General features: G+C 28.2%; 1 protein-coding gene across 7 annotated transcripts in view; it reads right to left on the bottom strand.

Annotated features, from left to right (window-relative positions):
* LOC119680958 (afadin) overlaps positions 1 to 19,272 on the bottom strand; it is a 100,298-nt gene that overhangs the window by 21,947 nt on the left and 59,079 nt on the right. The gene's annotated exons all lie outside the window — the stretch shown is intronic.

Genomic DNA, 19,272 nt, shown 5'->3' with positions numbered 1-19,272 from the left:
CTATTTTAATCTAATATACTTTTTAAAATATTCATAAAATGTATGTTAAAATTCTATATAAATATTGGAATCAATTATAGTAATTTAATTCACAGCTTTCTATTACTCATTTTTGTTACAAGGTTTAAGGGTAAACTTTTCAATATATGGAGTACTTTATTCATTAATTTAACAAAATTGAATTAGTTATTTGTTTTAATAAAATCTTTTTACTAGAAAGGTTTCGAAAAGTAGTGAACTACAACAAAAATTCTTATTATATTATTTTAATTAATTTAATTTTTGGCTGTCCATATAGCTGTTTCGATTATTGCCAATATACCCATCATCAGTGGGTCTTGGAATTATTTCTTATATTTAATATTTCGTAAATAATTTTTTGAGATTGCAACTAACCTGAAACCTCTCTATTAAATACAATAGTTTTGATTAGATAAGATCATAAAGTCATTACCGTCATATTGATGTTAAAATCAAATGTAATAACGTATGACTATATCATAGTCATATATTTTACAAATTTTTAGGTTAAAATTTTGAAAGTAGTTACTTAAAGGAGTTTTTGTATTCTTGATAAATATATTTATATATATTGTATACAACATTTCTTTTTAATGGACCCATTAGTAGTTTTATTCGTCTAAGCTATATATTCATATATTATACAACACATTAGTCAACAATCTTTGGTGTAGCCAAGAAAATTAATTTTATCCGTGAAAAACTAGTAGTCAATGGGTGTGCCTTATTTGGAGGCCAACAATTAAAAGCGCAATTTATTCAAATTAGCTATCGTTTTGTTCCAGTTGTTTTGTCCAGTAGTTTTGTTCGGGGAACCCACTTCGAAAGCAACTTAAACATTTACAAATTTTTGTGCGAAATTGAGAACATATTTCCTTTGGATATCTTTAAAGTACGAATTATCTCACTTAACTTTACTTTACTGTTTGTGGACTTTTTTATATTTGTTAACAGTGTTGTCATATATGTATGGAGGTTAGACCGGACTTATCTCACTTTACTTTACTGTTTGTGGACTTTTTTATATTTGTTAACAGTGTTGTCATATATGTATGGGAGTTAGACCGGACTTATTGGATCATGTGGTACACTAGTGCAAAAGGAGATTTTTGATTGAGTTTCTTTAAAATCTTCTTTTTAAAATTAAATAAATATAAATTAATATTTTAAATTTTTTTTTAATAAAAAAAAAAATATGTTGGTTCTGTTCCGGGTGAAGCGGTTTTCTTTCGGTTCATATTCGGTTCGAACCCCTGTTGTAAATCGATTTTATTATTAAATATTGACAAAAGAGGAATATTTTTTAAAGAAACTAGAATATTATCACTTCTACTGTAGTTTAGAATTCACTAAACATTTTATATATGCAAAATTCGAAAAAAGTAAAACAAATAAAAACATGATAGCATCATCAATTTCAGTTTCCACATTAGCAATATTTGTGCACAGTTTACAATATGTTCTCACCCTGCTACAGTGGTGCCCCCATCAGTATTTGGCATTTGTTTAAAAGTATTTAATCTAGAATACATGCGGCAGAGTATCTCGAAAGAGTCAATTTCCATATACGATATGTACGTATATGCATATTGAAAAGTTTATTTTCTGAATACGGATTTCAATGTTTTTAGGTATTTTTGTATTTTTTTTTTGTTTTTTGTTTTTTGTTTTCCTAAGCTCGTACAAAATGTTTAACGAAGCATAAAAGTATGTGGAAATATATTTTTACAATTTGCAAATTCAAAAGATATAGTTCAATATTATGATTCCGTGCACATATATACTCATATGCCGGACCACTAGCAAGATGGATAGACCAACAATAGACAGGCAGGCAGCCAAGTAGTCAGAGTTCATCATGTTTATACTTCTGCAGTCAGTTAGTAAATATGAGAACTTAGATTTTTAATGCCATATTCTGCGTAAACAATTTGAAAATTTGTTGTGGTTTACTTTTTTTATTGCCTTTTTCATATTATTGGGTTTTTGTATTTATTCAATCTTTAACAGGAAATTAGCATAGGAAATATAAACTCAGATAAATTCGATCAAATTACGTAAAAAATAAATAAAATTTGGCTTTGAATTGCAAAGAAAAATGTCTAAAGTAAATGCTTTGGATGATAATTTATATATATATTTTTGTATTTATGGTTTTAGGCAGACAAAATGGTTGAAAATTATTGTAATTTAAATAAGTGTATAAAAAATTATATTACTTATGATTATATATCCGAAAGTGTTTGTTAGAAAAACGAGGTATTAAAAAATTTACTTTCTTTCTCTGTGCAAATTGATATATTTCAAAAATTATAACCGAAAAAGTTAAGTTAAAATAACTAAAATTAATTCTATTTACTTACGGCCTTATTCATAAAAAGTTATAGTAGGTTTGTAATACATTTTATCAAAAATGTTATTCATAAACGTTATTTAACAGTGTTATAAAGCATTTATAAAACTCTATTCATAAACGTATTTTAAAGTTAAAATGCTGTTAAAATGCTGTTAAAATATGTCAAAATTTATAATAGGTTTATACCTTCTATAACAGCATTTTAAGCAAAATTTTTGATTGTGTAGTAATTTTTATTGGGTGAATTACAATTAAATATGGATGCCATAAGCATAATTAAAGAAATTGGAGAGTATTTAATTTAATTTAAAAATATATAAACAACGTGGAGATCCGTTTATGCTGCGTGATGATGAATTTCAAACGATTTTCAAAAAAGGGTGTAGAAAAGATAACTGACTTGGTGAAACAGGACTTCACGTTTGATAGTAGAGGCGCTGGAACTTCCGCAAGATTATAAGTTCTAGTAGCTTTGCGATGTTGGAGTCGTAGAGAAGTAACTAATCTTTTTCAAATACTATTACTTACTAAAAGCTTTTAATATAAAAGGTACAAGAAGATGCAGGTGATTTACACGGCCTTAGCCAGGCTACAGTCAGTTGCATTTGCGTTAGAGTAGCTAGGGCTCTTGCAAAACATGCCGCAACTGTGATTAAAATGCCAGAATCATTGATAGAAGAGGAAGCAAATATGAAAAGCTTCAAACGCATAAAAAATTTTCCAAATGTGATTGGTGCAATTGATTGCGCGCACATAAAAATTAAAAAAGTGGGTGGAGATATTTCCTAATATTATATAAATCGGAAAGGGTTTTATTCATTAAACGAACAAGTGCGTATTTTTAGTAGCTTTAAAATATTTACTTACATTAAAAAACAAATTATATTTTGAAGGTGATATGTGATGCAAATTTAAAAAGTTGCAATATAGTCGCAAGATGGAGAGATAGTACGCACGACTGCCGGATTTTCGATGAGTCAATTCTTAAAGAACAGTTAGAGGCAGGAAAATTCAAAGGGCGCTTGGTTGGCGATTCAGGATACAAACTTCAACCATACCTATTCACTCCAATACTGAAACCACAAAACGCAAAAGAAGAACGATACAATGCTGCACACATTGCCACCAGAAATACAATTGAAAGATGCTTTGGTGTGTGGAAGCAAAGATTTCGTTGCCTTCTAGATGGGTTGAATATATCATTGGAGAATGCGAAAACAGTTATAGTCGCACCTGCAGTATTGCACAATTTTGCAGTTACTTACAATGAAAATGACTCCAAAATACCTTATAATGACAATTTTTCTGCGGCTATCAACTTTAGTTCCTTATCTGACTGTGAAGAAATATGTGATGATAATTCAACAAATCGAAAGAAACCTAATGTTATATTAAAAACATTTATTGAAAAAAACTTTTGATGAAATTGCAAATTAAATAACGATTTATTAATCTTAAAAAATTTTTTAAATTTTTATTTTTGTGCTGCATTAATTCATATTTCTCACAGTGTTGTAAAATGTTTTGTGTTTAACAGTAATGTTATTAACATTTGTATTATAGTTATCAAAGGTTTATAATACGTTTATGAATAATGTGCATTATAAGGCCATTATAAAGTTAAAATACATTTTAACTAAAATGTATTTAAAAAGCATTTTAAGAAATTTTTATGAATAAGGCCGTTATTTATTACCTTAGTTGTTATTAACATAAATTAAAAAGTTTAAAAAGCTGTCTATAGCTCAATACATACATTAGTTATCAAATCACATTATTTTAAATATCAAAAAGGTTTATATAATTCATAAATTTTTCCACAGAAATTGTTTGTAAAATTAATGTATTTTTATTGTTGCGAGCCACAGGAAGTTATTGTCCTGTTTTTTAGTGCTATCAGCCTCACTTTTTTATATTTTATTTTTAAAATTTTCATTAATATACATATAATATACTTGCTGTTGTTCATTAATATACTTATATTTAATTTAAGTTCTTTACGAGCTACATATAGTGTAGTGAGGACATTCGCTACTATCTGAAGACTCAACTTCATTACTGGGTTCATATGCAGTTCCGTCATCAAACACATCTTCATTCCAAAGAGCTGAGTTCTCTAAATAACCTCATTGCATTCCTGATCTGCTAGCAGCAATTGTGCTAGCGGCACCTTATCGTCGGTTTCATATTGATTAGAGTCCCACCTGTTGAACAACTTTGACCAAGATTTCTTTATCATTCCTTGTGGTACCTCATCCCAAGCTTATTTCAATAGTATTATCGCATTGCGGAGGGAATGAGATATCAAACTATTCTTCAAACTAATCACTACCTTCAGCAATTATTTGAGAAAGAAAAATACTTCTGTAATTTAGCTCTGTTTACTTAATAGGATTTTGATCCATTGGTTGTAAAGCTACTGTCACATTCGGTGGAAAGAATAATGCAACTATGTTTTCATCGTCACTTCGAAGTTTTTCAATTGGTGCATGAGAGGAGCAGTTATCGATAAGCAGCAAAATGGCTTTCGGAAGCAAATTCTTTTCTTGAGAAAAGCGAATAACGCATAACCAGATATTTTGTGAGCTTCTACTGTACTAATATTATGTCACATTATTTTCTCCTATGTGTCTCTATCAGAAGACTAAAATAACTTTTTGAAGCAACTATAAGATTTTCTTAATTATTGATTCTTTAGTACTATTTTAAGTGATTAAAAACCTTATCTTTAAGAAAAAACAAATTGTGGGATAATATAAGTATTGATAATACTAGATATAAAAAAGAAAAGAAATCTTATTCTCATATGCTAATTTATTTATGTTAAAAAAAATTAAAGCATCATTAGAAGTTGGAAAGAAAATTGTACAATATTCGAATTTAAATTTATATCTATTACATATTGATTATCATCTATTACAACTTAAATAAATAATAAATATTAATACTATAATTAAAAGCTGTGAGCATAAATTCTAATAACATTAAATATAATTATCACTAATAGAAATGATGATTTTTATTATATTAATTTAGAACTCTAATGCACAATACAATAAATTTGTAAAAAAATTAATCTATTACAGATTTATTTAACCTTTCTTCATAACGGAGTCATTCAGTTTAAATTGCGATATGTTAGTTCACAGTTATATTTTAATATTCCCAGAATTCATATTAATATCAAGAGATTATCAGCGTACATATCACAGAAATGCGATTGGTAAAATATTGTAGTTGATACGTATTTATCAGTGTGATAATATTATTAAGTTATTTGTTAAGTTGAATAAAGTTGAGCGATTGATATGTGACTATATTCAAGTGCTTACACTAAATTGACACTAAATTGATATAACAATAACGTAAAATAAATGACTGTAATTTAAAGCACAATGGATAATTGGATAAAACCTAATAATTATTATTAATAAGATAATAATAATTCTAAGAATATATAAAGCACACCAAATTCTAGATAATTGTGAAAAATAATGTAGTGTATAAATTATTTTATCTATAGATATTAATTGATCATTTCAAAAACTTATATTTAAGAGTATACAGGTTGTTTTCTTGCTAAGTTATATAAGTTTAAGAGAAGATTGTTTGAAGGAAAAAACAAAAAGATTTGGAAAGGCTGTATTTTCAGTATTAAACTTCATAGAGCAGGACTGTCCAGACCAGCTGCGATCGTGGGTTAATAAAAATTACTGTACAGATATGAGGGCCGCAGAAACAAATACATACCTACGCTCATAGTTTTTATTATAAATACATTATAACATTATAAATGTCCGAACATAGAAGTCAGGTACGGCTTAGGGTCATTGGTTAAGGTGCGTTGGCCCGAGTTTAATCCTTGGTCCTTGTAGTATCAAAAAAATTATTTACGCATATTTAAATATAAGATTAATTAATTAAATAATAAACAATTAATTAAAATAATATAAAATGAACTTTTGTTGTTGTAGTTCACTACTGTTCGAAAAACCTCTTAATATCTGACCTGTTTATTAAAACATAATTTATTTGAAAAAAAAAGTATTATTTGCATTTAAACAATGACAGAAATACTTGTGGACAAATGAGAGTAAAAATACTTAAATAATTAAATCCTTGACAGTTTGACACTTGCACATAAGTGCGATAAAGTGGTAAAAGCTTTAAAATACCCAATTGGTTCCACAAATTCTCTGATATTTTGAGCCATACATTTATACGTACGTACATATAGAAGAAATTTCATTTATGATTTAAGTATTTTCATGTTTACACAAACACGTGGTCAACTTACGGATTGAAGTAGAAGTCCTTGTGCATTGGGCAAGTTAAAGTGCTTGAAGACGCAAGTGTACCACAACAGAGAAGCCTTGAAATTGAATTAAACTCAACAAATGCCAAAAGCGTAAATATTTTAAGTGTGTAAGACAACCAGGATAATAAAGGACAAACGTAACTAGTTGGCAGTATTTACGTTGAGCATAACACAAAAGCAGAAAAGTCCAATCCTAGCTAGCCGAGGCTCAATGCGAACCATAAAATTCTATAGCATAAAAGTTAAAATATTCAAACATAAAGTGCATTTAAGTGGCAACATTGCATGAAATTGCCACTTCGTACTTAATGAGTTGTCTTTTCTATTATTCTTTCAATTGAATGCTTAAGCGGGTGGAGATAAGGATGTAGGCGCTGCTTTTTCTAAATGAAAATGCACTAAAGTGGAAAATACGAGTACAACGATTAAACATGTTTGCTCCTTATGGCAGGAAAAGTAAAAGGATATAAATTGCTGGGTGTATTTAAACATACTTTTGGGTATTCATTTTATGTTTTATGTATATTATTAAAACGATATGAGTGTCTTTATATCAGATTTTTATTTGCACTACCTAAATTCTTTATTTAAATAGAAATTGTTTTTATTTCTATATAATATTGTATATAATTTATTTATTTTTATATTATTTTCACCATTGAATTGTTTATTTTTAAAAAAATCTTTGACATTATAATTTAGTTTAAAAGTATTTTACTTTATCAATGCCAGAATATGTTATTAACCTAAAAGGTGGATTCAAAATTATTTTTGTATACGCAACGCTCTAACTGAAACTAGTTAATGATGAAAATGAAAAAAAAAGAATGTAATAATGCAGGACGAATTACGTGGTTATAGGATTCTGAGAACGGGCGGATCTACGTCCCGAAACCCCTTGTCGATTTTGACGACCAAGTGCCGTTCACAAATAATATCTCAATAAAAAAGTTTCTGGACAGAATCCACTAAATAGAAGAAAGGGTTCAAAGATTATAAATTTTGCTAACAAAAATAACTTGAATATCTGCAGTTCAATGTAATCTAGTCATATGTAAATGAAAACTGTCAATAGTTAGTGAACAGGTGTAGAAATTGACTAATTTCTAATCAATCACTAACAAGAGATTAAACATTGTCAAAAAATATTAGTGACTGTAAAGAGATCGGTGTCTAAAAGAGTAAAATTGAATATAGATGAGTTGATTACTAATTTAAACATAAGGCAAACTTTTGAAAAAATAACTACTTCAACTATTCAAATTATATTCAGATGACTTGAACATATAACTACTTTAATTATTTATCCGTACATAAAAAAGGTTCTGATAGCAGATGGTTGACCGAAGCCATTAAAAAAGCTCCCCAGATAACTGGTGAACTAAACAGCACTTAAGAAGTATGATGAGTAATACGAAACTTGCAAGTCATAAAAACTAAGCTTTAAAAAAACTCGCTGATGGGAAGCAAAAAAATTAATCAAGGAAAATAAAAAGAAGCTTTATAAAAAAAAAAAATCAGAATTTAAAGTAATACCAATAATATCGAATAATTGATAAACCCAGTCATAACATTTTATCATAGGCTTAACTTGTGCTTAAGCAAAGAAAATTTAACTAGCTCCATCAAAAATTTCAACTAGCTGATAGTGACACAGGTAGACTCGTGTGAATTGAAACAAATAGACAAGCGGATATTGCTGGATCGAATAGTATCGCCTAATGGATATTAAAATATGCATGTATTGTATAAAGTCACTGATGTTCCGTTTACTGCATTATAAACATATTGTTTTTTACATAACATATGTGTTAAGTATTATATTAATAATATATTAATTAAAACTTAGAATTGTTTGTCCAATAATAGTTCATATATTTTCCTTTAATTTATATATTAATTAATTTATTATAATTATATCTGTAATTAAACTAATCTTAGTTTCATTAAATATATTCTCAACGTACAAAACTTAATATTAAATTATAATGCTAAGGGCCAAAAGTTTGCTTATATGTATATGAAAATAAATAGACAATTAAGAACTTCACTCACTAACTAAATGCTAACAACACGTACGAAATCATAAGCTTTTATTTAGGACAAAATTAAATTAAGTTAATTTAACTAAGTGGCAACTTTGTACCAACGAAATTGAGTGGAATACAATTTAATACGCAAACACTTAAAGTGCAAACGAACTTTGCAAGAAAAAAAGCTATTCAGAGAGCCGTATATGTTTTATAATTGGGAGCAGACAGGCAGGAAGGCACAGGCATGCTTAGTAAGTGACTTTATTTTAAAATATAAATAAAGTATAAAATTATTAAGCTCAAAACGTGCATATATTTACATAAATTTAAAACAAAAGTAAAAAGTGCAAAACACGTGACAGTCCTTAACCGACTCCGCAGTGTTCCTTCGATGTTTTGAATATACAATTTTAACAACAAGTAATACAATATATTTATTTCAGACTATATTTTTTATACTAGCAGTGTCTTTTAATGAAAATAAGAATTATAGTGGGTTAAAAAACATTAATATATCTGATTCTGTACTCAGTAATATTAAGTATTTAAATTACTTTTTTTTTTTTCAAGGATCTACAAGATTTGTATTTCAAATTTGTAGTTGAGAGATTACGGTCCTTCAGTTTTATAGTATGTCGTGGTTACTAAATAAAAAAAGAAAGAACAAGAGTAAAGAATTTAAAATAACAAAAGGAAACGACAACTGAGCGTAAGATAAGACTAATAAGCAGAGACTACAAAAAATAGAGGACATATCTATATTTGTTTGAACACCGATATAATGATGTAATCGGGAAGCGGCCCAGAAACCGAGTACAACGGGAGTGACTGCATCTAATGCTAGTGCTAGCATTGTCGTTTTCAGTCCAAGTAGGTGCACAGCATCTACGTGGCACACCTGAATAGCCCAACCTTACGTAGCACTCGTTGGGTAATAAACTAATAGTGCGTTGCTCAAAGTCAGGCTCTTCAAACACCATGGCCACAGAATAGACCTAGTCAAAAAATAGATAAAGGACAAAGCCCTGAAGCTATACGCGAAAACTGGCAGGCTGCCCTACACAGCTTTATCTAATCTGAGAGCAATCATTAGCCCTACGGGGCGGTATGCTATCTTAGATTAGTCATCGAATAATCGGCGAAGCTTGTGAGAAATACATAAATTAGTCAAAGAGAAGCACTCTGTAGAAACCCCTAGCGAAGAAAGAGTAAATGTGCCCAGTTGCACTAACTCGAAAAAACCTTAACATAAACTAATAGTGCTTATATCAAATCCTATCCCTAGGATTTTAGGATTTTGGTTGTGCACAGGGTTTGGTACCCGTGTAACGTCGGGTGCCAATGCACAGAAAAAACCGTTGGATATGGCAACCGAACTAGAGCTTGAGAACAACTTTTAATAATAATAATACATATTTAAACAAGTTAATATATTACCGTAGTAGACATAAATATGATAAATTTATGTAACATAAGCAATAAAATCAAGTTGCTCAAATTTTGTTTAGTGACATTGCATTCAATACTATCCACATATTGTCTCTTTATCAGTTAACAATTACATAAAAAGCGACGAAAATTCAATATATTTAACATATATAGCAAAGAGAAATTAAAAATAATACTCGTATCACATATAGTAACTACGTAAAGAGTGCATATTTTTTTGTGAATGCGGACGCTATGCAAGACATTGTACGCAATTAGGCTTTGATGATATTTTACTCATTTGTTTGAAAATGTATTCAATGATCACAATACATTTAGATTAATCGGTATTTAGTTGTGATACCTGTATTTCTTGCAGAATATAAAGTATATTGGTCGCTAAAAGCCGATTTATTATAATTAAAAAAGATAAATATTGTTAAAGAATAGTATAGTTAAATAGTAAACTTAATCAGTTAACTTATATATTCACCATCTGTTGTATTTATTAATTGATTAATGTTATGTATTCACCACCTGTTGTATTTAAAAGTGACACTTGCTAATATCAAATATTCATATAACCGTACTTTACTGTATTATATTTATATTTCAATAATCAATTAAATTTGATGTTATTATTTCATTAATTCTCATGGAATCCAATTTTCCCAATATATATACATATAACTAAAATATAACATTTTCAATTATTGAAATTTCATATTATCGAGTTTTTACTGTAATACATTTAATATAAAATAATTTATATTAAGCTTGACAATATATTCGTATGCTAAACGCTTGAACTGAAATGGGTGGTTCGTAATTTGTATGCATATGTGCATATGTGCGTACGATGCAAACGTTCGTGTGAATACGTAGGAGCGCCATTTATTCAATTACAAATATACACGTTGCGTTGTAATTGTCACACCGGTGGAATGCGTTTTTACTTTTTTGTTCATTATATTTTACATACATTTATTATTTTTTTATGTATTTTTGGTACGTGAGTATACATTGATGTTATCGATTTTCATTGTGAAAGATTATATGTTGAATGCGAAAACTTTTTAGGTGCTTAAAGCATATCTTCAAGTACATTACATTTCCTTTACTCACACTTCACTCAACTCTCACTCACAGATATACTATATGTATTTGTATCTAAATACAAACATTAACACAACAAGAGCATTGGTAACAAGTAAGCATTGTTGTAGTGGCTGCCAGTGTGAAGGGAAATTCTAATGAAAATGAAATTCCTTCTACAAAAGAAAACGTAATTTTTTATTTTTCGCACAAATAACATTTTTTATATCATTTTTAATACATAATTTTCGTAATAAAAACATTAAATTAAACGTAGAACACCGAAAAACCGGATAAATGTTGGCAAAGTGCTTGGCAGAAATAAATTTTCTCACTGTACAAAATTCAATTAAAGTGCACCAAAAAAAAAAAGAGTGACTGAAGGAACACATACCATGAACTGAAAATGGAATTGACAAATTACAACAAAAAAGAAGTAGAAGAAGATAAATAAAAGTATAACAAAAACAATTTATTACATTAAGAGAGCAAAAAAAAGTAAATAAATAGAAATTAACAAAAATTACCGCTTCGCACGTTACGCCAACGACCACAGCACACCGACCAGAGTATCCTGTTTCAGGATACGTTAACTGTTCCACAGTAAAATGATTACTGACTGAATTGAGAAAATTATTATATTTATGAAAAGTGGAAAAAACTACGTTTGTGCGTTTGTACTTTTGAGTACTTCGCTTTTGGCCACGTTTTTATTGTTAGTATATAATTTTGTTTTGTACTGAAGTTGAATGTTTTGTATTGTTCAGATTAGCATGTGTATAGTACATGTGTACATAAAGGAAGTGCTGTAATCGACGACCAAGTATATATAAAAGTGAAACAAAAGGTTATGTGTAGAAATAGTGTAGAAATGCTTTGAAGTTAATAAAAGCTGTAGAACGTTTTTTAAAATTTTTTTTTTTAGTTTTTATTAAGTATAAATTTCGATTTACATAAAGCGAAAACAAAGATACAAACCATTAAAAGTATGGTATGCAAATCTTCATATACATTCTTATACTAGCAAACTCCTATACACAATGCTATATTACTTGTATGTTATGCACATATTAAAAAGAAAAGTCTGTCTGTCAAGAACTAATGCCATTAACGCTTTAATACTCTCATAAACTTCTTGTATTCCAGCAATTCAATTGAATTCTTTATTAATAATGCACAAAATTATTGATAAAAGTAATTAATAATATAATATGGAGCACTTTTATTTTGTGTAAATAAATAAGAATCTATAGTAATAAAAAGAACGGTAAAAATATGTTTAATATTTAATGGATAGATTAGATCATATAGTTCATGATATCGCGTGCAGTTAATAATCAAACTCGGGAACAATGCGTTGATAAAGCACACAATATGCCTACTACTATTATAGGACATTGCTTTAAAAAGAAAAAATTGTGGATTTCTAAATAAGATTTTGAAATATTAAAAGTTCTAAAAGAAACTATTGATTAATAGATTAAAAATAAACAAAAATTATTAGAATTAAAACTGTTTAAATACGATTTTACATTAATTTCGCTTGTAAAATGATATGGGTCATCATGGAATCGTCTCTGATTTGGCTAGAATTTTTTTATAAGCTCCTTTTTTAAATACAAATACTCAAGTCTCGAGAAACCGACCCATGGATTTACCCTTCAGACCAATTTTTAAATGGCCATATCTCAAGCTGTGTAAATGATAGCGAACTTATTTTTGTGCACTGTAAAAATAATTAATTTAACTTTTTGTAAATATAGTTAAATTTCTATAAATCGAAGTACTATTTTGCAAAGAAAAGTTCGACTTAAGGAGATTTCAAGTTAAAGATTTTTTTGTAATTGTATGTAATTTGCTCTCTAAACCATGTTGAATCTATATAATTCGAGGTGTAGAAAATTCGAGTTATGGAAGTTTAACTGTAATATAATTAATTAATATCATTTTCATTTAGTTTCTAATATTAAAAGGTATTTAAAAAAAAGTTGCTTTTTCAATCAAATATTTCAATTTTTATTTCTTTATTAAGATTTATTATTATTATTATTTATTAAAAAACTAATATTTTCGTATTTTGATTTATTCTGTACTTCACGCAGTACGTAATTGCAAAAAATATATATATATATAAATAATGTTCGCCAAAATTTGATAAACAGACAATCTAAAAAGTCGTTTCCCTAACACGTACTTATTTAGATGACATAGACTTTCCAAAGTCTCCTTTAAACACCTCTATAAGACCAGAAAAAAAACTTCCAATAACATTTCTGAAACAAATGATTAGTTTACATCAATGCATCTAAATATCTATGAACGTGTCACTGGACATAATCAAAGCGCATCTTTATATGCTTGTTGTATAAAAAATACCTAAACGAAAACAATTACTTATTATTAAATTAAATTAGATAGATTGCAATAAAAAAGATTTAAAAAAAAATAGATGGCATTAGAAAACTTTAAAATAAAACAAAGTTATTTATATGAATATATATAAATTATTATAAATGTATAAAGGCTCATACTTTTAGATGCCGTTAGAATACATTAATTGCGCTTTTCAGGTGGTCTATGGAAAATTGTGTAATCATATTTTTATCAAAATATGTTTAAAGATTCATTGTGTTTTTCAAATTTAGCTATCTCTTATATTTATTGAAAAAAAAAAAAAAATAATCCTCAGATCTAAAAAAAAAATCGTGACCTTCAATTTTTTAGAACTCTCTTCTTTGCTGTATACTTAAACAGCATATATTTATTGCATATATTAGAGTATATATATATATATATATAGAGTCGTATAACTTAGGTACTAAATTACATAGTACCTAAACTCATTCATTATTCATATAATATATATTACTTTGTTAACATTTCACATATTAAATGTTTTTCAAAATACACATTAAGACACTTTAACTTTAAAGCTCTTAATAAAAGCTTAAGGCACTATAATACTTTTGAAATATTTAAACTTATAAATAAAAGATTAGGAAAAGTGCATCATTAATTTTTCTTACAATTAAGAGTCTAAGCTACATTAAAGGCAGTTATAAATATTTTATTTTCAAATTAATTCATATATAAATGTTGTGTGATAACAGTGTTCGCTCTTTAATAAAACCAAATAGGTATTTGGAAATGTGAACTGCGGTTTTGCGGAATTTGAGTTTTAATGTGAATTTCGGTATTGAATGAATTTTAAAAAATCTCTAGAATTACTTGGTAGTTGATAAACTATTTCAATGAGGCTATAGCAATATCATGTTTTCATTTTCACAAGTGGACTTAGAATATCATGTTTTCATTTTCAAGAGTGAACCTAGTTTCATAATAGATAATACTATAAATAAAGATTGCTATAAAAGCCATCGTTTGTGGTACATTGACAAAAACTTTTTCTTTATTTAATAATGCATTTTCTTAGTTACTTCAAATAAATTTTTTTTTTGTTCAATTTAAAACCATCAAATCTTAAACAAAGTCCTTATTCTTTCGACGCCATATAAAATAACTACATAACAGATTAGTTATGATTTGCAAAAATCATTATTTTCAACACACTATTAAACTGCTATAGGTAAAAATGTGAAAAATAAAGCTGAGGGAATATATTTCTCCAGTATTGTGCCCAATTAAGCTACAGTTGATGGCCACTATATAACACATAATTCAAACATAGATGATTAATCAGCTACTCTAGACATTGATTGTAGTTTATTTATTCGTTAAGCATTATTTTAGGAATAATATAAGATATACAGTTTTTTCTATATCAAACAAGGTATATATTCCTTTCGAAGGTATTTCCCAGATTGAATATTCGTGTACATAAACTAGTTTCTTGGTTTGTGTAATATTATTTTTTAATTACTTTTTTCAACACAAACATAAACACAAAAATGGTTAGTCCATAAAATGAACTAATTGACAGGTATCAGTATTCTCTAGTCCCTCCTATAAAATATGATAATAACCATAAGTTTGTTCAGAGTTGTATTACTTAGTAATATTGTTAATTTATCACCTTTAACTACATACTTAAGTTCTATGTTCTATGCATCACCTATTTATCTCTCATTTTGACCCATCAAATAACAATTCTTCCAATATAATACAATCTCATCTTTTTGTACTTTAATCAAAAGCACAAAATTTTGAATTGTAATCGTTTCCGGTTAAGTCTAACATGTTCACCAAAAAAAAGAAAAGGACCAAATCAAATGTTGTGTTCCACAAGCTTTTCACTTTCAATGTCATCACTTTTGGTTGGTCCATTGATGACAATAACAGACAATAACACTTTGTCAGTTGCTTTACTGTAAGCAAAGCGCACTTAAATGTCAAATGTTCAATGCATGTTGGAAGTTGTGGGAGGAAAGAAAATACACAGTAAGAAAAAAACTGAAGAAGGAAAATTGGACAAACTACAATCAAAAACTTGAAGAAAAAAATATAAATAAATAAGTAATATAAACAAAAGTGTAACTGAAAGGATAACGAGAATAATGATGACGACAAATTGACAGCGAGCGTCTCTGAGAGGTGTTAGTGGAACACTGCCGTTGGCATTTCGTTTTCAATGGCCCAGTCGAATGTAGGTGAAAAAAACACAAGGATATTTATTTTCATACATTTTTGGTCTATTATCAATGAGCTTTACTGAAATCTTTGAATTATATTGAGAATTATGTGCAGTACGACTGCTTGTTTGTATAGCCAACAATATAAACCGAGGCGATAAATTGGCATTAAATTGCACAAAAACTGTTTGTTTTTAATATAAAAGCAAATTATGCGATAAATTGCTAAAATAAATAGAAATCAAAATTTAACATTTGTGTAAATAAATATTGATAGAAATATAAGCAATTTAATTCGTGCTTAATTGGAGCATTACCACACTGAATTTGGTTTAGTTTAGAAACTGACCTATGACATTTTGACTTTCAAAGTTTTCAAAATTTATGAAATAGATACTTTTGAAAATGAAAATTTATGTAATAGGTCAAATTAAAAGTTAATTTGTTTGAAATTAAGGTCAAATGCTAGAATAATCTAAATGATTTCGTAATTACAAATGATTTATATATTTATATTATATTAATAGTGCGGCCGTCGCTAATCGCATCCAAAAAACAAGATACAAGCTTATGTGCGATTTAAAGTAGTATCGCAGTCTCGTAACCTCTCTACTCGGACAAAATTTAATATTTGTAACTCCAGCGTCAAATCGACGATGTTGTATGGGCGCAAGTCGTGGAAGAGATTGTCCAATCAATATCAGCGTCGATATATTTTGACCGAAACTATATCGAATAACATCTCAGAAGCGGCAAACCAAGAAGAAGGTTCTCAAGAGATATCCATGCGCAAGTTAAGCTGGTTAGACTACACATTACAAAAGCCTCAAGACGATATTACCCGCACAGCCGTAGTCTGGAATCCGCAGAGAAACCGACGAAGACGACAGCCGTCGCGTACATAACGCAGGCAATTTCGTCTCGAAGCTGCTAGGACTAAAAAAACCTGGTCCGAAGTGAAGGCGATTGCATCCAACATAGTGGAATGGAAGAATCTAATTGTGACCCTTAGGATCTACGGGAACTAATATATATAATATTAATAGGTTCTACAGATGCTAAAAACTGAAAATGGGTTTATTTCTAACATTATATCACTTTTGAAAACACTCAAAAACAACATACTACGCAAAGGCGTACCGTACTTGAGTATCACTTGATTTAACGCAAAGAAATGTGATTGACTATATTAACATCAGTGAAATTCAACAAAATCGAAACATAAAATAAAAAATGGAATAAATACTATAATATTCAAGGCAAGCGATCATGATTCAATGCTGGTGACTCTTCATAACAAATTCAAAGTCTAAATTGATGGTAAATAAGGTTATATTGAGTGTTAATTGGGATTGGAAGGGAACAGTCTATTATCAGCTGCTGCAGCCTGTTTACATTGTCCATCATGAAAATGCCAGAGCGCACACATCATTGATGACTCAGAATAAATTGATGGAACTAGTTTGTACACTTTAAATACATCCACCGTATAGTCTGGACCTCGAACTATTTGACTACCATTTGTTTGCGTTTCTGCAAAACTTTCTTATTGGTTAAAAATTGTCCAAATTTATCCAATTGACCAAGTTTTTCGCCGAAAAAACCACTGAAGTTCTATACTAATGGAATTATAAAGCTACCCGGAAAAATGAAAAAATTTCATAAATAATAATGGTCTATAAATAAACTTATTAATTAAAATTTATTAAACTATTTATTTATTTTTATTATTTGAAAGACAATACGAATAATAAAATAGATATATGTTTTGTTTGACTACGACTAGTACAAGTGCAGAGAACTATCAATGTTAAGTTGCTAAAGGCTTAGTGCTAATTTAGTAGATCTGAAGGCTTAATTCGTTTAAGCGTCCTCAGCAGGTCGAATGTAATACAGAGATGGTTGGGCAGTCTCGTTTGGATGCTGTTGTAACCGTTTTTGGTGTTTTACCGCAAATTTTTGAATTACTGCATCTACAGATTCGATCTTCAAGTTCCGTAGAGGTCAGTATTCCTATCGAACTACGGAGTATTGACTAGATATCTTAGGACTTCGTTTTGGAAATTTTGAATAATTTGAATGGACGATTTGGCGCACACCGGCGTTAAGCTTTGCTTGTATATTATTAATTTGTTGCTTAAAGATACGGGTGATTTTTTTCCAAGAAGCCAATATAATTTTTTAATTTATTAAACTTGAAAATTAATTATCAATAAAGAAAATTGTGTTTAAAAATGTCCCAAAAAACGGTGGAAACATATTTATCACTTCTAATTGTTTATGCAAAAATTATCGTGGCTTAAATATTGGTCTAATACCGTGTGTGCAATAAAGCAATAGCTGTTAATTCTCAACAAATCATTAAATCATGGTCAGGAATTAAGGAATAAATTATTTTAAGGTTGACAGCACGTCATTATTTCGTTTTAAAGTGTAAAATTTTAGTGGTTTGTTAATAATTAAAAAGCCATTTGTGTTATAAACCTGGAATGTGTAGCCACGCTCAAAATATTAATGAATACTTTTTTCCTGAAGGTTGGCAGCAATGTTTCCCTGTTGTTAATAAAGTTAGTTTATAAAAATTACTATCACAGTTTTATAATACCATTTATTGGATAAACACGAAACGTTCTAAACACACCTAAGATAATAAAAAACAAATTATTTTAATTTATACAAAATCATATAGAAATAAAGAAACGAAAATAAGAACATTATAATTGCTTTAAAATTTTTTTAAAAAAATATTTTTAAATAAAATATCTCTACCATTGAATTTTGCTATAGAAAATATAAGTGAAATTCACTGAAGCGAAACTGTACTCGTAAATTAATTTTCAAAGTAATTTATTCGTAGCAAACATTTCAACTGTTGGAAGACTAATAAACCAAATTACTAGTAATTACCGATGGCAGTGGTGACATTTCTTGTATAAATATTTGTATGGGTTAGATTAAAAGACATAGATGACCGAACGCTTTAAGGAAATAAATATGTTTCTGTCATGAATATAATAATGATCAATTACGGTATAATAACCATAACAAAAGATTTATTTTAGTGCAATACATAAAAACATACGTACAAGAAAAAAAAACAAAAAATCAAAATTGATGGATTGAACGAAAATTTAATTTATCAATGATAAATTGTAGTCAAAGGTCATTGCAAGGATTTTTTTGTATATTTTATCAGAAGATTGTAATTGTCGATTTGTTTTATATTGAAAACAACTTAAGGAGTGAAAAAATTCAATATTTCAACAAGAAATAAAAGTATATCTGAAAAGGATGAAAACTTTAATCAATTATTATAAAAAAGAAAAAATATTTAAAAATCTTTATTTATCAAACATTAAAGTTAATGTATAAATTTCATAAAGTTAATGTATAAATTTTTTTTTTTTTTTTTTTTTTTTTTTTTTTTTTTTT

The sequence above is a fragment of the Teleopsis dalmanni genome, chromosome 2, assembly GCF_002237135.1.
Source record: "Teleopsis dalmanni isolate 2A chromosome 2, ASM223713v2, whole genome shotgun sequence".
Classification (NCBI taxonomy): Eukaryota; Metazoa; Arthropoda; class Insecta; order Diptera; family Diopsidae; genus Teleopsis; species Teleopsis dalmanni.
This window is presented reverse-complemented; position numbering and strand designations above follow the sequence as displayed.